The sequence below is a fragment of the Carassius carassius genome, chromosome 42 (assembly GCF_963082965.1).
Source record: "Carassius carassius chromosome 42, fCarCar2.1, whole genome shotgun sequence".
NCBI classification, from domain to species: Eukaryota; Metazoa; Chordata; class Actinopteri; order Cypriniformes; family Cyprinidae; genus Carassius; species Carassius carassius.
This window is the reverse complement of record NC_081796.1, coordinates 22,394,294-22,421,164: the sequence shown is the minus strand read 5'-3', so window position 1 is coordinate 22,421,164 and position 26,871 is coordinate 22,394,294. Positions and strand designations below refer to the sequence as shown.

At 37.3% G+C, this 26,871-nt stretch overlaps 1 pseudogene; it reads right to left on the bottom strand.

The window, feature by feature from the left end:
• Window positions 1-10,744: 10,744 nt before the first annotated feature.
• LOC132123934 (tissue factor-like) lies at window positions 10,745-20,842 on the bottom strand (annotated as a pseudogene).
• Window positions 20,843-26,871: the final 6,029 nt, after the last annotated feature.

The window sequence follows — 26,871 nt, the reverse complement described above, 5'->3', positions numbered from 1 at the left end:
TATCTAATACATTTAAAATTTATTCATATAACTCCTAACAAAAGATTCAAAATGAAACTACAACCAATTTACAACTGCCATATCTGTAATACAGCATCATCAGGTACTTTTCTTCATATGTTTTGGGAGTGTCTTATTGTCAATAATCTGTAGACACATGTACACTTTGTTTTATCCTCTTTACTACAAACTGATTAAATTTTTAAGCCAAGGTTATGTCTTCTTAATGATGATTCTGGCTTTTGTATATGCTCAATACAAATAGCTCAATTCACGAACAAATGACTTTTGTAGAACTCAGAGGATTCAATAAAGAACTAAGAACTATTTTTTCAACAAGAACTAAATAAAACCAAAAAAGCCAATGAGCTCTGATTTGCAATATCAGAAAACAAATTACTATTCATTTTTACTTTGCTTTGTAACAAATTAAACAAAATCTTTTTCTTTTTAATGCATCAAGCTAGTTTTCAAGATCTTTCATCAATGATCTTAATCACAAAACCCTTGACCTACCAACCCCACATCCATTAAAAATGCCTTAAAAGGATTTTCGACAGAAGCGTTTCATTAGGCCAGGCATGATACTTATCAGTGTGATAAATCAGTCAGCCATGTGTCTCACAGCAGACAGGTGTGTCAACCTGAAAGTTGCTCCATCCAACCCACTAATCAAACCAACCGTCACATGAACAAAGCCAAAACAAAAATGAGCCAGGAAGTTGGGAATGATTGACTCACTATGTAACTAGCCATATTATATCTTCTTCATGTTTACGCATGTAAAACAACAACAACTGTTGATTTTATTTGCTTAGTAAACTGCGTCAATAACAGCATTAAGATCCCTTTCACTGCTGAAACTGTAGATTATTTCTGAGTGCTCCCCAAGGGCTGGATACACCCTGGTGTTTTTGCCAGATCGACATACAGCAAGAGCTTTGTGCAAATAGAATGCCAACCTGCAACAGGACTCTTAATGGCATGTCTTAATCCAGTCAAACTAGATTGGTTTAGTGTTTGATCTGCCAGTATCTCTCAACACATTCTCAGAGTCTTAAATTACATTTGAAAAATAAAAAAAAACACAAATCTCACATACCAGTTCTTTGTAAATAAAATGTATTCATTTAATATTTGTGAAGAGAGACCAGAGCTATTGTTACACTTTTATACAAGTGAATATTTTATAGAAGAGGGGTTACTTTAAAAGTAAAGTTTTGGATTCACATACTGTGCTTTAAAGTATTGGTTATTTATACGTTTTTGAAAGCTGACGTATGGAAAGTATGTGTCATGATCTGGTCACTGAACTTCTGTTAATTCACCACCAGAGGTCATCATCCACACTACACAGTACACCCTGGAATACATTTCCCATGCTCCATTGTACCAATCACAGTCACCTGATAACAATCACATATGCACCTGAGACCAATTACACACACACACACACACACACACACACACACACACACACAATCAATCAGACAAGCTTTATAAGCATTGGATTTCCACACTGCTGAGTATTGTTCTGCACATATCCCTCTCCTAGAGTTAGCTGCAATACCAAGCCATTCCGTGTTTGTTTTCATAGACTTGTTTCGTTTTATAGTTCAGTCAGGACCACTTGAGTCAAAAATACCATAGACAATTCTTTAGTCAGATTTGTATATCTTTTATTTGCATGACTGTTACATTAGTTACATTTGGCGGTATGGCTCTGTTCTGAGTTACCCATCCTTTTACTATGAAAGCTAGTCAGGTAACAGCAGCAGCTTCTGGGGACAATCTCCCATTTAAAACTGGGAGAGCAGCAAATAAAATTCCCCCATTGAGAACAGAGCATGCATCAATGAAAACAGAATGACATTGATTAAGCTAAACAAAGTTAAGGAGGCGTTAGGGGAGGAGGTGGGTTGCAAGCAATGCAGTGGAAGCAGCCAAGCAGCAGAATGAAAATGCACTTAAATAGGGTGCCCTGTTTGAAATGGACCAATTGAGTGCTTTAGCGATCAGATCAGCTGTTAGATCTGGGTATCAGCTGATAGCAGAGCTTGATTACGTGGCCTGCCTGAACTGACGCTGAAACGCTATATTTTTCATAGTCTTGTTTCAGTTTCTCGTTTTCATAGTCTTGTTTCAGTTTATAGTTTTTATAGCCTATTTTCAGTTTCTCCTTTTCATAGTCTTGTTTTAGTTTCTCATAGTTTAGTCTTTTTCTTGCATTGCCCTTTTTTTTCGTGTTTTGACCCTTTGCTCTGGATACTGGATTACCCCTCTGGATATTGTTAGCTCATCAAAGACCCACGCTTGCCCTAGGAATATTCTTGGTCTTGCCCTCTATATACCTGTTTGCCAGTGTTTGACCCATGCCTGTTATGACCACATCTCTGTCTAATAAAAACTTGCACATGGATCTGCACATCTCAACTCATCAGCCCCGTTACAGTATGTAAAAAAACACCATGGAAGTCAGTGGGGACCATCAACTGTTTAGTTACCAACATTCTTCAAAATATATTAATAATATTAATATTATACTAAAATGTACTGCATATGTCCCACAGAAGAAATAAACCTATACGTTTGGCACAACTTGAGGTTTTTCATTTTGGCCTGTAATAGTTAAAAAAGCTGTTGATGTGCTGCTGGACAGAGGAAGGAGGTTGTTACTGAGAAATGATTGACTGAAATCAGTGAGAGTAATGAAGTCAGTGATGTCATTGTGAAATGGTCAGCCTTTATATGTATGCAAAGGAAGTTGTATGGAAAAGGAAGGAACATGTCCAGAGTAATAGTCTGGAATGTGGTGCGAAGGTCAAAGTCGGTGTACACAAACAGCTTGTAAATTCTTCTGTTATTGATGTGAGAAATTTTAGACATGGAAATCTTGTAACAGATGTTCACTGGCGGGTGGAAGAGAGTTATATGAGATATATACAAGATCTTTAACATCAAAGCAGCGCATTCTCAAACTAATTACCATCAGCCTCTATTTTCATCCAAGGGCTTGTGTTGTGAAATTTGAACCATAATGCCTTGTGCAGTCTGTCCCCTTGTGGTACATTTAAGAATTATTACAGGCAAACATACCTCATGCCCTGTAAATGAACCTTTTTAAAAAGCAATTTTGGCTGCATTGATGGGAATCTGGCTGAACTTGGATAAGGTATTAGATAAATCAAGTCTGAGAGCTGATGACTGAAGTTCTAACCTACATCATAACAGAATTTTTAATCAGAGCATGACCGAATCTCTAAGCAGGCCTTAAATTAGGCAGTTCAATCCTAAAATGTTTCCTTTTGAGCCAAATATCTGCTGGCCCAGACAAGTGAGACCCATTGTGATTGAAAAACAATCATCATCATAATTATTCTTATTATTAGTAGTAGTGGTAGTAGTATTTGGTGTGTGTGTGTGTGTAATAATAATACTACACAATACTATATAATAATATAAAATATTTACAGAATATTAGTGTAATATAATTTTTTTTATCCTTCACAGATTAATTCCAATATCATAATATATATTGGGTAAATTATACAAGTATTATATTATATTATATTATATTATATTGGTAAATAACAGAGATGGGACCAAGTCACACATGTGCAAGTCTCAAGTAAGTCTCAAGTCTTAACCTTCAAGTCTCAAGTAAGTCCCAAGTATTTTTTTCTTGGGCAAGTCAAGTCAAGTCAAGTCACAAGTTATGTCAAGTCAAGTCAAGTCAAGTCACAAGTTATGTCAAGTCAAGTCAAGTCAAGTCCTGTAGTAAGTCAAGTCAAGTCCAAGTCAAGTCACCTTATTATTGTAATTTTACCTGCAGAATCTGATCTTAATAAAGTTAAAAGACAAGATATAAGTAACAGTAAATTAAAATAATTTGGATTTGCATTGTAAATACTCATGTTCAGTAAAATACATCATGGAATCAAACAAAATCAACTTCATAAAATAATTTATTTTTCACTTCTGCCAACAGAAATGTTTTACATTTTCAACATTGAGTCCATAAAACAAATAACAGCTAAACATCCAACAGACTCCTCTCTGAACACCCCCCTCTCTCTCTCTCTCTCAAACGATGTGACGTGACATGACATGACATTCAGCCAAGTATGGTGACCCATACTCAGAATTTGTGCTCTGCATTTAACCCATCCGAAATGCACACACACAGAGCAGTGAACACACACACACACTGTGAACACACACCCAGAGCAGTGGGCAGCCATTTATGCTGCGGCGCCCAGGGAGCAGTTGGGGGTTCGATGCCTTGCTCAAGGGCACCTAAGTCGTGGTATTGAAGGTGGAGAGAGAACTGTACATGCACTCCCCCCACCCACAATTCCTGCCGGCCCGAGACCAACCCTTCGATTGGGAGTCCGACTCTCTAACCATTAGGCCACAACTTCCCCTCAAACACAGTTTACATACAACATTAAACTTTCTTACATTTCTTCTCTCTCTCTCTCTCTCTCTCTCTCAAGTTCAAGTTCAAGTTGCTTTATTGGCATGACATTTGAGTTACAGTATTGCCAAATTTAGCATTTAGATACAGAATAAAATATGATTAAAATAAAATACAATAAAAATAGCAGCAGCAGATATTTCTAATATTAATAATAGTAATTATATACAATTAAGAATATCAAATAAAACAGTTGAATATAATAAATTATCCCTTTCGTATGGTGTGTATGGTGTATAAATATTTAGCAGCTATTGTGACTGCCGTCTCATTCTCTCCAAGTATATAGAGTAGTTTCTCTGAGTCATTTAGAGACAAGAATGAACGATTCAAAGCTTCAAACTGTGAGAAGAATGTTTCTCTTGTAGTTCTGAATTTGGGACAGACAAGAAGGAAGTGTTTCTCATCCTCTGTTTGATTCAGCTCACAGTGTTTGCCTCTCTTCTCTCGGTAGCCAGGATCTTTTATGTCTACCAATCTCTATTTCCAAATCATGATCACGGAGTCGATATTTTGAAAGGATTTGTCTTTCTTTTAATTGCTTTAGTGATAAGTAATTTGCCAGTTTTGTGGTTCTGTTTAGGGCCGAATAACACTGGAGTTTGGTTTGGAGCTCAAATTCATTTTTTCATTTTTCATCATAATTATACTTCAGATTTTTGTCAATTAGTTTCTGAATGTTGGGGTTGTGATTGGAGTCAGACTCAGTTTGGGTTTCCTTCATCAGGTGAAGCACGAGTGTGTCTCTCTCTCTCTCTCTCTCACACACACACACACACAAACACAATCTCTCTCTCAGAGTACATCCGTAAGTCATTACCTCTATTACAAGGTATTGCCTCTATTACAAGGTATTGCACTTGCAAAATATAAGATTCGAGAGTCTTGTCTGCAAGCCGAGCACGATGTGGCCTATCCCACCATGTATGCGCCACCGGTATGCGCGCTCATAATGGAAGCAACGCGGTCGCGACGCGCACGCGGTGAGACACGCTCGACGCCTCAGGGGCGCAACTGTCCGAGCGCTTTGGAAAGGAGAAAGCGGCGCAACTAGCGATTTCCACGCGTTTTTAGGCGCGAATTATTGACGACAAAAGAGATGACCCTCGGTACCCCTCAAGCTGAGATGTTGATGTGATGTGTTATCTGATCTAAGTGGGCGTGGTTTGCGTAAGGTAGAGAGGGCATGACTGATGATAGTGTCCTGGTCCAGTCATGACAACGCGATTCTCAGCCTGCGCTCCAGCTGAGTAATCAATTTTATTTAAAAAAAAAAATAATTTATATATTTTATATTCGAACTGAAAACATAATGTGATTAACACTCAAGTCATTCAAGTCATCGTGTCTCAAGTCAAGTCAAGTCCCGAGTCTTTAACTTCCAAGTCCGAGTCAAGTCTCAAGTATTTTATTTTTTGTCAAGTCACAAGTCATAAAAATAGCGACTCGAGTCGACTCGAGTCCAAGTCACCAAGTCACAAGTCCCCATGTCTGGTAAATAATAACAATGATAACATAAATTACTTATTATTTTCATTATTATGTTTTGATTAAGAACTCTTATTATTTGTTTACTATTATTTGCATATTATTAACTATTATTAAATGAATGCATTATAGATGTGAGAGCTGATATATATCCAGGAAACTGTAATACGTTTCCTGGACCTGGTCCGGAGTATCAATACTCTTCCTCTGAGCCACAGCCCATCAAACCAACACAAACCATGCAAGCTTGAAGAAACTGGAAGGAAAAAAAAACTTTTGCATTAAATGAGCTTGTGACATTGAGTCTAAATCATATGTAATGTCTTTCTGCCAGTTTACACGACATTCAAGTGGACAAATTGAGCATAAGTGCAGCACTTCCACAGGAGCACCATAGACAAAACAAATGAGGACCATTCACATGAGACAACAAGCACAAGATTTTCTCACAGATAATTTGAGAACTTTAAGTACAGTATATACTGTATATATATAAAAAAAATGTTTGAAGGATTCTCATATGTCTCCTTGCTCCTCTATCTCTGTGTAGCTTGACAGTCGAGATCAATGAGTGTTTTATTTGTATTTTTTGCAATAACATTAAGTACAATAACTCATTAAGTGAGGTCACTTTAGATGTTCATGCATCCAATATATTGATACATATACAATTTTTTTTCTTCACATTTTACTTTTAATAATGACAACTCCAAGAGGGATATTTTATTATTATTGTCCAACCCTGGTTAAGTAAATCTTTCTTCTTCCCTCAAAGTCTCAAGGCTACAGTTAAGTGCAAATCAGTGTTTTTAATATACACAAAATTAATCCAAACGTACGGAGCCCCGCACATGACATGCAAGAAAAAAATAAATAAATTGTGTGCACAATTTACTAATTCGTTCCCTCAATGTACTAAAACGTGCACACGATTACTAATGCGTTCCCTTGATTTACTAATGAGTTCCCTCGATTTGCTATTGAGTTCCCTTGATTTGCTAAATAGTGCGCACGATTTAGCAAATCGAGTTAACAAATTATTAAATCGTGCGCACAATTTATAAATCGAGTGAACGAAAAAGTAAATCAAGGGAACGCAATAGTAATCGCGTGCACATTTTAGTACATTGAGGGAACTAATTAGTAAATCGTGCACACAATTTAGCCTACTATTTTTTCCTGCATGTCATGTGTGGTCTCCGTACAAACTAAAAAGGGGCCCTATTTTAACGATCTAAGTGCCCGGGCTCATGGTCTAAACATGTTGTCCCTATTCTCTTAATGAGTAATGGGTGTTTTTTGGGCATAAAGAGCAATAAACCAATCAGAGTGTCATCTCCCATTCCCTTTAAGAGCCAGTTGCACCCGTGCCATGACAGATTTGCTATTTACACTGTGGAATTGGCAATCGCAAAGAGAGAACGCATCTCTGAGATAAAACTGAGCTGCTCGTGCGCAAGCAAATAGGTAGCCTAATTCTGATACATGCGATGACTATCCATAATGACATTTTTATATTTATGTAGACTACACAATAATATCCTTTTTGCATTGTAATCCATTCATTTTTAATATCAGGCATGTTTGTGTGCTGCTATGCATCTTGGTGTGTTTAATAAGCAGCTTGTACATGCGTTGAAGCCACCTATACTAACATGCTCTTTAAATAACAAAGAAATATTAGATTTAGACCAGGTTTGAGTCTGTCTATGGTTTAATCTATTTTCAGTTCCTCAAAATAGCAATGCACCAACAATGCGCCTGAACACATCTCGTTTTCAGACCAGCATTCCCATGAAAAAAATGTGGCGCAGGATGGGAAAATGAGAACTGTATTGGGCTGAAACTAGCAAAAACACTTGCGCCACATTTCTCCGGGTGTATGATAGGGCCCTAAGTTTGACATTTAATTTTACAGCAATCAGTTACCCCACATTTACAAATAGTACATTGGACCTCTTCTCATAATTTTAATTAGGTATTCCGAGACTCAGCCTTATAGGTAGTACAAATAGCACATCACTAAGACAATAATGATTGCTGCTACTGTCAAAATGATAATAAGAAGGGCTCCGTCTACGAAACATCTTATTCTGGAAAAATTCCATATAAATCTCTGATAGGATACTATATCAGCTATCTGACACTTCATAAAAGGGATGCGTTACAGCCAGAGTCCAGGTGAGGGGAGAGAGTCTATTTTGGAAAGTTGATTCACTCCCTATCAGACAAAATTCCCAGCGTTTGCTTTTCCCGGGATTGTTGAGCTGAAAATCCCTGACAGGCCAACTATTGTAAAAACTTTAAGCATTACCTTTAAAGATTTCTTCTGGAGAACACTGGATGTTGCTGATCTCCCCGTGTTGTTTGTCTTGAGCACGGAAAGGTAGGAATGTCTAGGTGGGTGGTGGAGGGATGAACTCAATTGCAGACAGTTGTCACAGCAACACAGTTTATTGAACAAATAACAGGAAAAACAAAACCCACGAGGGGGCAAAACAAGGGCTAGACAGACGAAGGATGACTAAACTAGACTAACACTTGACAAACTAGACTACAACAGAAACAAACTACTATTTTGACAAGACTCTCAACAGGCTTACTCACGGACAGCTCAAGGTTAGACAATGTACCGACACAGGACAGAGAACATGAGGAGATTAAATGGGGAGCAAACTAATCAGGAACAGGTGAAAGCAACAATCAAATCATTACGAGATGACAAGGGGGCGGGGTAAGGTGACAAGACAACGCAAGCACATGGCCCAAACAAATGGCCATGTGCTTGCACATAAAACATGGGCCGGTCATGATCCTGCCCCAAGACCAGGAAAATCAGGACACGAAGGCAGAATCATGACAGAACCCCTCCCTTAAGGAGCGGCTTCCAGACGCTCCTCAAGGGAACATCAAACACGGGACATGACTGACTGAGACAGAGACACAAACCAACAATACATGACAAATAGCAATAAAGGCAGACACGAAAACAGGGTTGGGATTAAACAACAAAAATAACAAACACGGGAGGGGGGGCGGGGGTACAACAAAGTTCATAGGGGGCAGTCCAGGGTGAACAGGTGGACTGGGGGTCTTGGGTGGACAGGACGATGGCGAGGGGTCCGGGCAGACTTCGATGGGGACACATGAGGAACAGTCTTGGGAGAAACAGTCCGGGGTGATGTGGTGACAGGGGTGACCGGGGAAACGCACAGGGGTACAGAGGGCGAAGAAACAGGAAGCCAGACCGGGGGAACAGCAGGGGACACAACAGGACACATGACTTGGGGTGTAGCAGGCGGCCGAGGAGCGGAGAGAGGAATGGAGCTCACCGAATCCGACTCTGATCCCACGCTCCACATCTCCGCCTTGGAAACAGCGTTGTCTGTAGCCGTCTCTGGAACAGCGCTCACGGCAGCTGACTGGGGTTCGGCGCTCACGGCAGCTGACTGGGGTTCGGCGCTCACGGCAGCTGACTGGGGTTCGGCGCTCACGGCAGCTGACTGGGGTTCGGCGCTCACGGCAGCTGACTGGGGTTCGGCGCTCACGGCAGCTGACTGGGGTTCGGCGCTCACGGCAGCTGACTGGGGTTCGGCGCTCACGGCAGCTGACTGGGGTTCGGCGCTCACGGCAGCTGACTCGGCCACGACTCTCTCGGCGGTACTCACAATAGTGGGCTCTGGGACAGCACCTGGGACAGCGCTCGCAGTAGCGGGCTCTGGGACAGGGCTTTGGACAGCGCTTGCAGTAGCGGGCTCTTGGGCCAGCAGAGATGAAGGGCGAGAGGCTCCCTTTCTCCTCCTCTTCCTCTTAGGTCGCGGTGTGGTAGTCCTAGCCGGACTTGTGACCGGTTGGAGAAGCTCAGCGGGATCTGTGACTTGCGTTGGACGGGCAGTCTCAGACAGCGCCGACTCAGCCGAGGATGACTCAGACGAAGAATCCCACGAAGTCCGTCTCCCTCGTTTACCACGAAGATTAACAGGCGTGGGAGGTGCCTCAGGACTCGAGGAGGGATGTGCCTGATCCCCCAGTGTTGCAACGGCCAGGAGACGACCCTCTGGGATCACTGGCAGCTTGGCCGAAGATGGGGACCTCGAGGGGGAGACCTGCAGCTCCTCCTGGGAGATACTCTCCCATAGTTGGGCATAGTTCCGCAGGATCCACTCACCCTCGGACGAGTATGGGAGGGTGACCCTCTTCTTGTCAGTAGGGGATGACAGCCAGCATTGTTTGCGGAACTCCAGTTGTCGCTGGAGTTCGGAGGACCCCCTTTCTGCTGAGTTCCTTCTTGGTCGGTACATTCTGTCAGGGTGGGTGGTGGAGGGATGAACTCAATTGCAGACAGTTGTCACAGCAACACAGTTTATTGAACAAATAACAGGAAAAACAAAACCCACGAGGGGGCAAAACAAGGGCTAGACAGACGAAGGATGACTAAACTAGACTAACACTTGACAAACTAGACTACAACAGAAACAGGAACAAACTACTATTTTGACAAGACTCTCAAAAGGCTTACTCACGGACAGCTCAAGGTTAGACAATGTACCGACACAGGACAGAGAACATGAGGAGATTAAATGGGGAGCAAACTAATCAGGAACAGGTGACACAGGTGAAAGCAACAATCAAATCATTACGAGATGACAAGGGGGCGGGGTAAGGTGACAAGACAACGCAAGCACATGGCCCAAACAAATGGCCATGTGCTTGCACATAAAACATGGGCCGGTCATGATCCTGCCCCAAGACCAGGAAAATCAGGACACGAAGGCAGAATCATGACAGAATCATGACAAGGAAGGCCTGAATGTTAAAACAGTAACTCTCTCCTCGGTCCAAATCTGTCAGCTCAATGATGCTGCTTTTTCTGATCTTCTCTGTCTGAAGAGGCAAACACATAAAATATGTAGAATCTAAATACTTTATATATAGTGCCAGCCTAAGATTTTTTAAACATTTTAATGTCTCTTATTCTCACTGAGGCTGCAGTTACAGTAGAAACAGTACCATAATTTTTTATTGTTACAAGATTTTAAAAGATTTCAAATATTATAATTTTAAAATGTAATTCATTCCTGTGATGCAAAGCGGAATTTTCTTCATTTGTCTTCAGTGTCACATGATCCTTTAGAAACCATTCTAACATCTTGATTTATCATTTATTATTATTATCAATGCTGACAATAGTTATTAATTTATTAATAGCTACCTTTTCTGAGGAAACTATGATTATATTTTCAGAATTCTATGATGAATAGAAATTAATTTAAATATAAATATTTAGAACATTATCAATATCTTTACAGTCAGTTTTGATCAATTTATTGCATCCTTGCTGAATAAAAATTTCAATTTCTTTAAATTCTGAATGGTTGTATAGACTTTTGCCTTACTATTTAGTCAAAAAAAAAAACAATTGTGAAGGAATTATTTTGGAACAATTGCTAGTAAATTTTTACAAACAAACATCAGTAACGTTGATTTAAATGTAATTTTGAAGTAGAAAGACTGAAATAGTATTTTCTCGTAAAACATATACTTCGGTAATCTTTGATTTATTTACAACTTTGAAAAGTTGTTTTTATACTGTAAGTCAAGATAGTTCTTTAGACTTTAAATGGTGAAAGAGCTAAGCTTTGTTTGCTGCTTATTAAATAAGATAGGAGAAAAGCAAGATAGAACACTTTATGGACAACACTAACCTTTCCCATGCTCTTGGCTTTCCTGTAGGTAATTTTATACTGTAGGGTGTCTCCGAAAACATCCCGAATATTCAGTCTCTTTTTATCCTCATTAAAGAGAGCTGTGGGGATGTCCATTACATGCAGTGTTGTCTTCTTTTTGTCGCTGCCTACTTCTATTTTAAACGCTGGTCTGCCAATAGCAGCTGAAAGACTCTGACTCAAAAGCTGAACTGTCCACCCTCTCTTGTTCAAAGCAGCAGCACTAGCAGCACTAGTGCTACTGTTGCTTCCTTCGTCACCTTCAAAATAAATAAGCATTGTACATTATCACATAAATGGAAAATCAATTTCTGGTCAATTAATTTTTTTTGGCACTAAAAAAATACTGTATCTTCATATGTAAAACAGTCATTATATAAATGTTTTAAATATATATATATATATTTGTTCTTTAATAGATTTTGTCTATTGTAAGTCGCTTTGAATGAAAGCGTCCTTCTGCCAAATGATTATGTAAATATTAGGGTGGAACAGTTCAACTTTTTCATGGTTCAGTTTGTTTCACGGTTTTAGAGTCACGGTTTCGGTATAGTTGTATGTGCTATGTTTATGGAAAAACTATACTTTCAAAAAATATATATATTATCATATTATTAAGAATATTCTATCTACAAGCAACAGCACAAATAAATACAACCAGGGGCGTAGGAGCGATTTTGAACCTGGGGGGGACAGTAAATGCCAGGGGGGGTTCGGGGGAAATTCCCCAGATTTATTATATATATATATATATATATATATATATATATATATATATATATATATATATATATATATATATATATAGCACCTAAATGCTCATTTCTAATGAACATTTGTTTTCTAATTTATTAAATATTGATGAAAATAAATATAAAGTATATATATATATATATATATACCGGCTTTATATCAGCCACCCTGCTCTCTATGATTTCGGCATCGGCCATCAAAAAGCCAATATCTGTGGACCACTACAGTAAACGCAATGCAGTAAAGGTGGAAATATTAAAAATGGAATCAGCTGTTAAATGTAGAATATCACAGAATCTGACAAAATTGGAATAAAAAAAAAGGATTTCACTGCACTGATCAGTATTTATTTCAGTATATTTAATTCCACGTTTTTCTTTCCTACTATGTTACGGTTGGTTACATTTACATACAAGAAATAAACACTGGCTGCCGAAGCATACATAAAAACAAACCGTTTTATGTGCATTAGCGCCACCTTTTGGACTGGAGTGTTGCCCTCCTTATAAATAAATGACGCCATCAAAACCTTATGGCGAAATGACAATATCCTCCACACACTCGTTTACAAGGCGGCCTCTCGTATCTTTGCTAGACGATTTTATTTCATCCAGTGACATGATGGGTTTTAACTTCATTCAGGAGATTTTGGGTAACTGCACAACTGACAGACTTTGAGCGCAACACTATCGGGCGCCGTTTGTAAAGCGGCTCATGCTGAAAATAATAGCAACATTTTGTCACATTTAGCTTCAAACAATGTAAAAAAAAAACGGTATGAATTTTTTGACGGTCACTTTTTAGCACATTTACAACAATATTTGTCAACTTAGAGATATTTTAAATAGTTAAATATAAATATTAAATGTTAAACCTAAATGTTAAATGTTAAATCTAAATGCTAAATCTAAATCTAAATCTAAATGTTAAATCTAAATCTAAATGTTAAATCTAAATCTAAATATAATAATAAAATCTAAATGTTAAATCTAAATATAAATGTTAAATCTAAATGTTAAATCTAAATCTAAATCTTAAATCTAAATATAAATGTTAAATCTAAATCTTAAATCTAAATCTTAAATCTAAATCTTAAATCTAAATCTAAATATAAATGTTGAATCTAAATGTTAAATCTAAATCTAAATGTTGAATCTAAATGTTTCGGTTGAAACTAAATATTTAGCTAATATGCAAATTCAAAATGCCGGAAGTGCCAAAATAAAAGCTCGATGAGGTCAGTGTGTGTTTATAGCATCGTGTTAAATAAGGAACAAATAAAAAACATCTCATCCGAGGAAATTGACTCTTGGACATGTATTATCTTGATAATGACTACCGTATTTTCCGGACTATAAATCGCACGTTTTTGAACAATGAAGATTACCCCATAATGAACTGCATCCTTTGCCCACACCAACACTTACATGCAATAATAATGATAAATGCCAATCAATAATTATATAAAATTTTTTCCTTAAAATTACATTTTAGTAAAAGAAGCCAAATGTATTTTCTGTCGTGACATAGCTATACATGAATATACACTAATGCAGTTGATGTGAATGCATCAGTTTTCAGTCAAGCAATTAATACACGAATAGATTAAATATTTATATTTTATTTACTGACAACAAGAAACATGTTTAAATGATTAAAAGAATGTATAAATGTTAGCATCACAATAAATGCATACATGTACAAGTCAACAACACATGAAACAAAGCTTCATTCAAACCTACTGTTCTAACAATCATGTATTTACAGATGGTGAACCCCACATCTTACTATCATCTCAACACAGCTGCGCCAATTCTGCTGCTGCGCTGTGCTTCACAGTCTCACTCTTCTCAACGGGGATGTCTTTGAGCAACAGGATGAGGAAGACCATGATGTCGCCTATCTGAACCACACAACCTTGAAGCGAGAGCAGAAGAACACGTGCAGGACAATCTGACTGCTGCTGTGTCTGCTCCAAACATCCGTGTCCTGCTCTCCACGAGCAGCACTACCTTTAAAACATTTACACATAGTTTACAAGTACATGCATTAATTTATTACTTTTGTAGTGGGCTAAACCACTGAACTGGTTCAAAACCAGCAGTATGTCCTTGATCACAGCTCTTTTCTCCAGGTGGATCAGAGGATTGTAGGCCCCTGTAATAAGAGCACTCTCAATGACTTCAGATAAAAGCTCCATCACATTTTTTGATGATGCTTTTTGAAGCTTCTGAAAGTCAGCCTTCATTGTATAAACAAAAAACCAGCAGAACAAACTTTACCAAAATCAAATCCTCTGTGTCTTTTGGTCTTTCTCTAGATGCTCTCACTGCTCTGGGGCCACCGATGAGGAAGAGACCACAGCAGCATCTGGTCCTGATGAGACAGTAAGAGCTGGAGTGATGGAGCATCTCATCCATATCTCTGGACCATTTCCGGATGCTGCAGTGGACTTCTCCATCCTCAGTGCACACACCAGTCTGCAGACATTTTCATAACCTACACAAATACACACACACACAATACAAAAAGTCATTACTTTATTCTTTTGTTTCAGGTATTTCCTTTTTTCCTCTTTCCTTGCAGGTCCTGCTCCACCACAAAAGATCTGCAGCAAATGCACAGAAATCAACAATAAGAAAAGTGCTGTTATAACTCTTTGAAATTACACTAATTAAAATGTTTCATTTATTTTTGTAGTTTACTTACACAAATCCTTTGATGGCAGCATTCCTTCATCAGTCTCTCTTCACCAGATAAACACATATGTGTCTCATCTGTTCCTGTAACATCCAGACAAGAGTCAGTCTCCTCTGTGATTTATCTGTGATATACTGCATCTGCATGTTGAGTTGTAAATGATGTAACTCGCTTTTTATCCAACACAAATGTTCCTAAAATTATCAATATTGCAAATGGACAAATAAATTAGATAACCTGTGTTTAGTTACTGTAGATGTGTTTGATTACATGACTTACACTCATCTAAAGCAGTGTTGACAACAATGAGTGAACTCAGATGCATGTTTCATGTCTGTTAAATGTGCTCACCTGCAATACTTATCAAAGACTATCCTGTCACATGATAGACATTTAGTAATAGTCTTCAAGATGTATATATGGTTTATGTAAATCCACTTTTGAGTTGTGTACTTAAAGAGTAACTAAACCCTAAACCAACTTTTTTTAGTTAATGATCTATAAGAATGGAGCTTTATTAGTGCTGTTCATTGATTCGAGTAACTTTTTTGACATTTGAGTATAAAGTGTTTTAATTCTACAATAAATGTTGTAAAAACGTGTGAGTGCTGCCCTCTTCAGGTTGAACGGTGGCTACTGCAGTTGATTTTTCCTATTGGATGTTGCGGTGGCAAGTGACGGTAAGCGGTGGCAGGTGACGTAGGCAGTTTCCAGCTCACCACGCCCCTTGGTACGAGCTACCACTCCCTTGCCCTTGACAGTATAAAACCATCAAAATCACTGTAGTGAGTCAGGAGCTGGAATTGCGAGTATTGGTAACGACCAGGATAGACTAATATAGCATCTATTTAGCATAGCAGTTATATAGTTATTTAGATCTTCAAGTTAGCGTAGATTTATCTGTATTTAGTACAGTGGTCAGGATGGTACGGAGGTGTGTTGCTGGTTGTGACAGCACTGCTGGACTGCATAATTTACCAGCAGACTTTAAAATTAAGCGCCAGTGGTTGCATGCATTTGGCCTGGAAGACCGCAAGTTCCCGCCTAGAGCTCGAGTGTGCAAACTGCGTTTTACACGGGATTGCTTCTCCAACGCAATGGAGGTGGAAATGGGCTTCTCCACACAGCTCGCGCTGAAAAGCGACGCGGTGCGGCCGTGCGGGAGTTAAGACCGCAGTTTGAGCCAGCGGCTCGAATTGATATGAACAGACACCTCGACACCCTCCACTTCAGGTAAAAGTGGGGGAGAAAAGTCCTCTACTTCAAATAATCGCTCTGTTGCAAAGCTACTTGCATCATACAGTCACTATCCATTTTAGCGTCTCTGACAGCTGTCAATCAATCCGTCACTGCGAGTCTCAGGATCACGCCACACTCGCTCAGCCCCGCCCTAGGTTCGTCCCCTCTATCTCCGCTGTGATCTGCCCACTTTTCAGCATTTTTCAAATATTGTCAGTGGGAGGAGTCAGGCTCTGAGCAGGGGTTTAGTTACACTTTAATGGAGCTCCCCTGTTAGTTATTCATTATAAAACGTGTTTTTACAGCACAATCACAAATATGCTGTATTATGTAAGTAACAAACAGGGTTTAGATTAAGCCTGGATCAGGCCATGGCTCAATTAGTCTTGCCTGTGAAACCGGAGAATAGCGTCTTTACACCTTTTGCTTATATGTTGGTGACTTTACACCTTAGATTTAATAGATTATTAACTCCAAAATCAATACCACTGTATGAAAATAACTTGTACTCTTAAATTTAAATAATTATTTCATGAAAAAAATATATTCTCACCATTGTAACTCACAGCAAGCCGTCATATTCGTCTTCTTCCCAGTTTAACGGCGGTTGGCATCCAGCCTATTGGTGCAATACCGCCCTCTTCTGTTCCGGAGTGTGGATCAGATAATAAAACTAAACGTACACATCACTCACATTGTTCCCTAACATTAATATCTACATACACTAGCGTACTCTTGAAATACAGTTTCTCCAAACGTGTTTATTACTTTAGGTAGTCATTATCAAGATAATCCATGTCCAAGAGTCAATTTCCTCGGATGAGATGATTTTTATTCGTTCCTTATTTAACACAATGCTATAAACACACACTGACCTCATCCAGCTTTTATTTTGGCACTTCCGGCATTTTGAATTTGCATATTAGCTAAATATTTAGTTTCAACCAAAACATTTAGATTCAACATTTAGATTTAGATATAGATTTAACATTTAGATTTTACATTTAGATTTAGATTTAGATTTGACATTTAGATTGAACATTTAGATTTAGCATTTATATTTATATTTAACATTTAGATTTAACATTTATATTTATATTTATATTTAACATTTAGATTTAACATTTAGATTTTACATTTAGATTTAGATTTAGATTTGACATTTAGATTGAACATTTAGATTTAGCATTTATATTTATATTTAACATTTAGATTTAAATTTATATTTAAATTTATATTTAACATTTAGATTTAGATTTAACATTTAGATTTTATATTTACATTTAGATTTAGATTTAACATTTAGATTTAGATTTAGCATTTAGATTTAAAATTTAACATTTAGGTCTAACATTTAATATTTATATTTAACTATTTAAAATATCTCTAAGTTGACAAATATTGTTGTAAATGTGCTAAAAAGTGACCATCAAAAATTCATACCAGTTTTTTAAACATTGTTTGAAGCTAAATGTGACAAAATGTTGCTGTTATTTTCAGCATGAGCCGCTTTACAAACGGCACCCGATACAACGCCAACGGTGCATGTGTGTGTGTGTGTGTGTGTGTGTAACCATAGCGACAAAACGACCAACTTTCGGAACCTGCACTTAAGCCTATAATTTCGTTTTAAACAAATTAAATATGCATTTAAAAGTTTCAGAATGGATTAATTTGGAGACTCTGAATTCGGCAGAGATAGGCAGGCAATGCAAAACAAAATCTGGCATTGGGAAATAGTGAGGGGGACAAAACTTAGATTTTGAAATGTGGGGGGGACGTGTCCCCCTCACATATAATGGCTCCTACGCCCCTGAATTTTTTTAGGTAGGTTTTGCATTAGTTTTTAGGTACAGAAATTAAAGTAATCAAATGTAAAACAGCATTGCATTTTGGACTATAAATTAAAGATTATTCTTTATTAAAGTAAAAAAGCTTTTTAATCAAGAGCAGTGAGTGATTTCTCGGTTGTTGCTGTTCGATTAATAAAGACTGTCACTTTAAGAGAATGCACTGATACAGTGTTCGTATTAGTACTGAACAAGAGTGAATGATTTGTAGAGGTATTTTTCATCGCTGTTGTTGTAATGTCTGGGAATCCAGAATGCCCATGAATCAACAGAAACATATATTTTTGAACCCTGTTTGTTTTACGTGTTATTTATAGTAAACCATATTACAGATGTTTTGTCAGATTTAAGTTGAACAGCGGTCCCAGCGCGTGTCGAACCGTGAGTGGAGAACTGAACAGTTCGGTTTTTTCAGTGAACCATAGTAAATATAAATGTAATTCTGACCGACCTGCTCCCTTACTGGCGAACATGGCTGGGATTTTGCAGCAACTTGCTGTGTCTGTGGCCAGGGCTTTTCTCCTTTTTGTATGTTACGTCTCTACTCCTCCTTACGCTCCATTTTTTTGGCGATTTTCTAAGATAAAGCCTGCCTCTGGATATAGCCAATTAGGCAGTGCTTCGCTGATGTTTGGTCATGTGGTGGTGTCATTTTCACTCCGCGATCGCCTGATTCGTACATTCATAAGACCGTCAATTAATTCGCAGTTACATACCAGCCTGCACAGCGGCAGCCGGCAGGCCAGAATGACCGTCAGGCCACCGGGAAATGTCCCGGTGCTCCTGCGATGGCCAGTCCACCCCTGCATCTCAATACATGTAACAACACCAGCCCAGGACCTCCACATCCAGCATCTTCACCTCCAAGATTGTCTGAGACGAGCCACCCAGACAGTTGCTGCAACAATCGGTTTACATAACCAAAGAATTTCTGCACAAACTGTCAGAAACCATCTCAGGGAAGCTCATATCTGCACATATAGGGGATCTCGACCTGCAGTTCATCATCGTAACTGATTGAGTGGGCAAATGCTCACATTTATATGCATAAGGTACACCTGTGCAATAATCATGCTGTCTAATCTGCATCCTGATATGCCACACCTGTGAGGTGGATGGATTATCTCGGCAAAGGAGAAGTGCTCACCAACAAAGATTTAGACAGCTTTGTGACCAATATTTGATAGAAATAGGCCTCTTGTTTACATAGAAAAAGTCTTAGATCTTTGAGTTCAGCTCATGAAAAATGGGTGCAAAAACAAAAGAATTGCGTTTATAAATTTGTTCAGTGTAAATAAAGTAAAAAACAAAGGTGTGAAGTGAGTTATCAATGATACTGAATGTCATAGTAAGGGGAGAATTTCTCCGAGCTGACATAAGGGAACTCAACCAGATCGGAGGAGACGCCCCGCATGGGTTCAGACAGGATGTCAGCGCTGTAAGAGGCATTCAGGTTTTTTAACCCTGCAGTCAGGTCGCATTCAGTTTCCATCGTCCTGATACAGTGCTGCATCCGTTCTCTGTCCTGGCCAAGTCTACAGTCATTTACACAGACATTCAGATTGTGAAGAAAACATTTGGAAAAAAATGAATTATATTACAAGATAAAAAGTCCTGGGTGTGGAAATAAGCAATAGTTGCCAAATCTACCTCATGTGAGAGTTTAATACAGAGTTGTTGTTTTTTTATAATTAAAATATAATAAATAGAGTATCTAAACTAAATCATAAGATTAACTGAATTTAAAAAAGTGGTTTCAAAGTAATAACCTGCAGAGATCGATTCAATGCACTTTTAATTCAATTACTGATAGAAATTTATAGAAAACTGAGTAGAAATTAATAGAAAAATGCATAATATACACTTTTATTTCTCTTATGCTTCACCCTTTTTTATGGTCATGTTCAGATTGCAGAGTGAGATATATAATCAATGAATTATGACTTGATTGGTAAGAATCAATATGATCTAGTACTAATAAGTAATATTAGATAGTGGCCATACAAAAAGGCAACAGCACTTTTTATTGAGTCTTTTCACTATTGTATAAAAATAAAATCTATGCAACGTAATCAAGCTCATCTGTACATACTGTACAATATTTTATATTAAATCTGCAAGGGGAAACTGTAACAGATTTTTTTTTTTTTTATTGTCCACTATTATTGATAATACAATATCTTTTGAAATTTACTACAATATCTTTTGACATGTTGTAATAAATTACATTTTTAAATTGAACCTGGATTGGAATATTTTCCATTCTATTCACGACAATGAATAACAATAAACAACCTGACTAATAACTGTATTATAATAAAAAAAAAAATTATGATTTACTCTGAAAATTCAACAGTGTAAGGAATAATTAGTTGGTTTTGGACTCCATATTAATATGGATTTAAAATTGATAGAGGACCAGGTTACATTCTGTGCTTTTGGAAAGATGTCTATGAAATAGAAAAGCAAATTAATCAATACATTTCTTTTGAATAACGAAACATTATTAGAATGAAAGAAATGGTTTAAATACTGGTTAACAAACTGAATAACACATATTGAATTATTATGGCAAAGGTATGTGACTCACCTGAGGTGCAAGCCTCCATGACAAATAAAACCAGGGCTAATTCACACAAGTGAAAGTTTACTTGCCTGTTACTTTCCATAGTATCCGAAATGGAGAAATTCTAATCCAAAGATCAAAGATCATTTAAAATCAAGTAAATCTCCTTTTACAAGGTAAAGTAAAAATTAAGGTATAACCTCATCCCAAGTGGCTTGTAAAGTCTTCTTGATTGTGTGTGTATGTGTTTGTTCGTTGTGTGTGTGTGTGTGTGTGTGTGTGTGTGTGTGTGTGTGTGTGTGTGTGTGTGTGTGTGTGTGTGAGTGTGTGAGTGCACCAGGCAGATTCCAGTTGTGATTCTGGCAACACTAATTAAGCCCCGCCCTTTAGGACAAGTACAGTGCACAGCATAAATGAGAACACCCCCTCTAAAACTTAACAAATACAGAAATTACTCTTTACTTAGAAGACATGTTAGGGTTCTTTGGAGATGTAATGTTCCAACAAGCCTGCTTGATCAGTTACCAAAGAAGAATTCCAAAATTATTCATCAGAATAAGTTTTTCTTATCAAAGTGATACAATTTTGTGTTGCAAAAATGAGTACACCCTCTTGAATGTTACTAAATAAAACAAACAAACAAAAATGTGTATAGGTTAAAGGCTATTTTTGACCAACAGGTAAGTATACTGAACCAAAACTGAAATACTGGCAGCAGTGGAACCAATTGCGAGAGAATATGCAAGTGTCTCCAATCTGGCAAAAGCTATGAAGGAGTAACACTTTATCTCACAGAATGTGACACAGACTGCAGAAGGGACATGCACGGTTGTCACCACTAGAATTACCTAGGCAAAGCTAAATTAACTAATTTAACTTCCTCCAAGGCCCATTTTTTTTAAAATAGAGACTTCTGGCAATCCATACTGTGGTCTCAACAGAATATTCTGGTGTTGCTAGAGGAGGAATACAGTGAGAAGTGCTCGGTACCCACAGTGGCGTTCAGTGGTAGTAAAGCTTTTATATAGGCCGTTTTAAGTAGGCGTGGTTGACTCTGAACTTTTATAAAGAATATCTCTTTGGATTTGAGACTTTGGTCTTTACAACTTTCCAGATCTTCTTTATGAACCAAGAGCTTGTAACACTTGTAACTTGTAAGAGAAAGAAAAAATTTGAATGGCATGATATGACCCCTTTAACCTAAACTTTCATTGAAGTTAAACTATTGAATGGTGGGAAAATCCCAGGAAAATAAATATTCCTTTATATTTATATCATGAAACAAGAAGCCATGGCTGGACAGTTTCATGTTTTTAGTCACTCTGGTGTGTTAAAATCTGTAAATATGAATGGGATATACTTAAGAGATAATTTACTCATGATAATGTCAAAAATTATGGCCAACGTGCATTTGAGGAAAAAACACAACAAAACAAAACAACAATAACAAAACAACATTTCATCATGAGAACCCCCCACCCCATTTTAAATTTTACTTCAAAGAAAGGTTTTTGTGGTTTTTTTTTATTTTATAAATGATCAAAAGGATAAACAATGTAGATTTATTTTCACAGTCTTCTTTGATCATGTTTACCAAGGGTGTCAATAATTCAGGCCATCAACTGAGACCAATAAATTAAAATGTTTCTAATACTGGTTGATATATATGATACCAATGGGTCATACATCCCTTATGATGTTTTTGGATTTGGTCACAATGTACTGTCATCATAAGAAAGAACAGTGCAAACTTAAAAACTTGGAAACAAATAACAGCATTTAGTTTTGGAACAACATGATGTAGTGATGAAGTGAAGAACAACATGAGCCAATGATGACTGTATATTTTCATTTTTAGAATAAATGATTCCTTTAACAAAAGTCATGCTAAAAAGATACTTTACCACACAACCAAATGTTTCAGAATATTCCTGTATTTCCATGGCATGTTTTGATCTCCAAATTGGAAACAACTCCCTAATTTAAGGATCAATCAATTATGCCTCAATATAAAGCCCTCTGGGCTGATGACAGATTTGTTATTAAAGGTGACTTAGAATGCAAAAAATCACTTTTATACACAGTTTTCCAAATTATTATGCAAGTGACATATCAATAGGATTTTGGTACAAGAGTCAGATTTTTGTTTGTGCGCAAACGTCCAGACTCCAGACGAAGTAAGCATCATGCCTCATATTTTGTTTTCCAAAAGAGTTTCTTGGCTCTCTGTAAGGCTAAAGCTACCATTGTCTGTGCCTGTTTTCACTAATGCTGCCTTCACATGCTACCAGAATGATTGTAAATAGGAATGTGGAAGTTAAAATTAAATTTGGATGCAATGTGAAGACCACCAGTTAAACCATAACAGTATGCACAAAAACAGTGATGAAAAAATATGATGTCAATGCATTTTATTGCATTTTATTGCATCTTTAACTTTCAGAACTCCTGGACAATTTTTATTTTGTCTTGGCTCGTTTCTTAAACCTTTTTCCAGGTTCATATTCAAGCTTAAATATATACATAGTTTTTTTTTTACACATTTTAGTAACCAAGCCAGACAGATTCCCTCAGAGCACACTGAGAAGATCTTTTTTTTTTTTTTTTCAGGTTTTAGATTAATTTTTTGCTCATAGTCCAGGTAAACAGACTCCTGTGGCCCAGTGAGGTCATTTCAGGTCTTTTCATTGAATCTGTTTTCTTGACAGAGACAGAGTAGTTTTCTTATTGTAAAAACAAATACATTTTGCTGTGAGTTTTACCCTTCTGTTTAGACAGACTATCTCCAGGTTATTCCTGGAAGGTACACCTCATGTTAAGTGTGTCATCCTCAATCAGACTGCCATGTTCCGATAATAACATGATGAAGACCATCTGAAACTTTATCAACACTTGAAGGTTTTTACTGTAACCATTAGCAAAAAAACAAAACAAAACACCTGATAACTGAAAACAACAGACACAGGCTAACACAGAAGAGCATAGACTGTATGCGTTCAGCTCATATTCTCCATAACCCAAAATGGTGCTACGGTGATGTGGAGAGACACAAAGGAGACAAATTGTTAAATAAAAGTCATTATTTTTGTTTTCTTCATGTACAAAAAGTGTTCTCGTCGCTTCATAATGTTACGGTTGATGGCAGCTTTTCATACTTTTCTGGACCTTGACAGTGCAATTTACAGTCACAAGCCTCCCTGTTTTCATTCAAAATATCTTAAAGGTGACACATTATGCCCCTTTTTACATTATGCAATGTAAGTCTCTGGTGCCCCAGAATGTGTATGTAAAGTTTCAGCTCAAAATACCCCACAGATCATTTATTATATCATTTTGAAAATGAATCAAAATTCAGAAATCAGAGCACTCATTTTCTCAGATGCTTGCAGAAAAAGGCTTACCAAAACAAAGTTACTGGGTTAACCTATATCACATTTACAAATGACTTTGCATCCCCTTTGCATCAAAAAACAAACAAACAAAAAAACCAGTTAACACTGCAAGGGTGTTTCTAATGCAGTGTCTATGGGAGAAACGGTAAATTTGACATCATTCTCTCTTCTGACTGCCGTTAATCAGTCTCTCTCTATTGTTTTCCTTTTACTGAAAGTCACAAAAACACTATCGTGGAGTTTTTTCTTTTGCTTTTCGAACAAATGGGAATGCAAATAAATATATTTGTGGTACTCTCCCATTCACTGCTCTTCAAGTTAACACAACTATGATGACTTCTGCTGCTGAGAAACCAACCAGAAAATGTGAAAAAGGTCCATTTGTTCAGTCCCATTCAGAAATGCAGTGTATGACATATTTTTTGCCCTATATCAAGAGTAATATTACCATATACAGGGGGAAAGAAAGATACATAGAGATGTATATGTGTTACGTGTCAGGGGTTGTTCTCTTCCCCCTTCTGTGGTTTGCTCTGCTGTCTCTCTTGAGTTCTCGCTTTTTGCTGTTATCTTTTTCTTTTAGGGTTGCTGTGGGTCAATCCACCTGTTAGTCATGGAGGATGTCATTGGGAGACGGCAAATCAGGAACTGTGGAGTCAACTTAAAAGCCCTCCCGGAAGAGGTGAGGGGGCTTTGTGTGTGTTAGGTATTTGTTCTAGCTGTTGTTTGAAGCTGCTGTTTGTTGTTCTTGGTGGTTTGCTAATTTCTGGTGTGTTGTTCCAGATGATGTTTATGATGTCTTGATGTCTTTAAACAGACAAACAATTTTCAACTGTTTTGGGATGTTCAAATGGCCCAGTAGAAAAGTCGTAGTTAAAAGAAATTGTTTGCAGTGAGAGAGAAACAAAGATCCGATGTAGTTTTGATAAAAAGTTTATAAAAAAACATGCAGAAAATATTTAATCATTTATTACTAATAGCTTGGTTTATCAAGAATAGACACAATCTTGCATTCAAACATTTTAAACAGCATATTAGCTCAGTGGACGAAACGTATCAAACTTACATTCCCGGGTGAAAAGGCGTGCAACTAAACATCATATCTCACAAAACCAAGAATGTGGTCCTGCCATTAAGATTCTTGGTAGGCTGGCATGATCTTACTAGCATGTTCTTGAAATCAGAACAAAGCCAGCATTAGCAAATGAGATATTTAGTTTTATTTGAATTTGTTCACTGTAGCTGATGAGTAACTCAAATGCATTAGGTATTTGTTTATTTATGTCTATTCATTGCATAATATGGTTATTGCAAGGCCCAGGTGGAATCTGTTGACTACCCATGGAAAAAACATGTGAAAAATAGTCAAATGTGTTAAACAGAGTACTTATTAGTAGCTGACATCCATTCAAAACATTTAAGAATGAAAGATGTGTAAGAAGATGTGTAGCATAGCAAAGCACTAACAACCACAGCAGCTGAAAATAAATGAAATAGAAGTATCCTATTAATAAAAGTGTATTGACAGTAAGTGGTATCAGTTGAAGAAAAAAAAAGTTTTATAGCCCATCTCCATTCACTGAGTTTCGATCTCACAGTCACAGCTAATAATATAACATAATGCACAATAAATTCCCATTGTCCTAAATGGGCTTGTTTAGTTTGTCGGATCATTTGTAAAAATAAAGAACTTGCTGTTATGATAAACTGATTCCCAGATGAAACCCATTACAGAATGATACGTTTTAACTGAACATGTATATGATGGAGAAAGTGATGGTCCTTCCAGAAACAACAGCTCCTGAAGTTGTGGATGTAGTTGTGGAATTACATACCTATTGTTGCCCCATTAAGTGTCTGGCTTCCTATAATTGTTATTATGGAAATCACATTCCCTGTTGTCTGATATGTCATGTTCAGTTAAACAAGTTCCTTTTCTTATTTTCTCATGACTAATGGGGAAATATTGATTTTAAAAGTAATGGGCAACATGCCACACATAACTACACTATTAGACAATGAAAAACCCCTAACTTAGTAATCAGCTGGGTTGTACAAGTCATTTCAACTGAGATTGCATTTAACTGACTTATCAAGATGGCTTTCATATAACTTATAAAAAAGTTGCTCAACTTATTTTGATGAGTTAATAAACTGCCATGACTGACAATATCATTATTTACTAAAACATTTGCTATGTCCAATTGACAAATTAAAAAATAAATGAGTAATTTATGTTGCAATAAGTCATGCAAACTAAGGCAGGTTTCACCACCTAATTTACAGGAACCCAAACTGGTATTGCCTCATTTAAACTGAATTTAATTTTGTTTATGCCCACAGGGAACTATGTGCCCCCCCCCCCCCCCCCCAAAAAAAAAGAAAAAAAAAAACTTCTGACCAAAGACTTGTTTGACAGCTATGGTGTATTTTGGCCTGTTTTAGACAAAACATGTTGATTTGTCTGTGAAATCTAAGTCCATTAAATAAAATAATAAAATGCTAAAAGACGATTATCACACGCACGTATTGAATCATCAGTTTACAATAATAACCATAAATGTCTAACAAAGCTATGCATAAGTTCCCGGTTTACAAAAGCCTTTTAAGATTAACAAGTTCATCTATTTTCTCATCTGAGAAAACAAAAAATATTTGACAGTGACCTTCAGACCAGAGG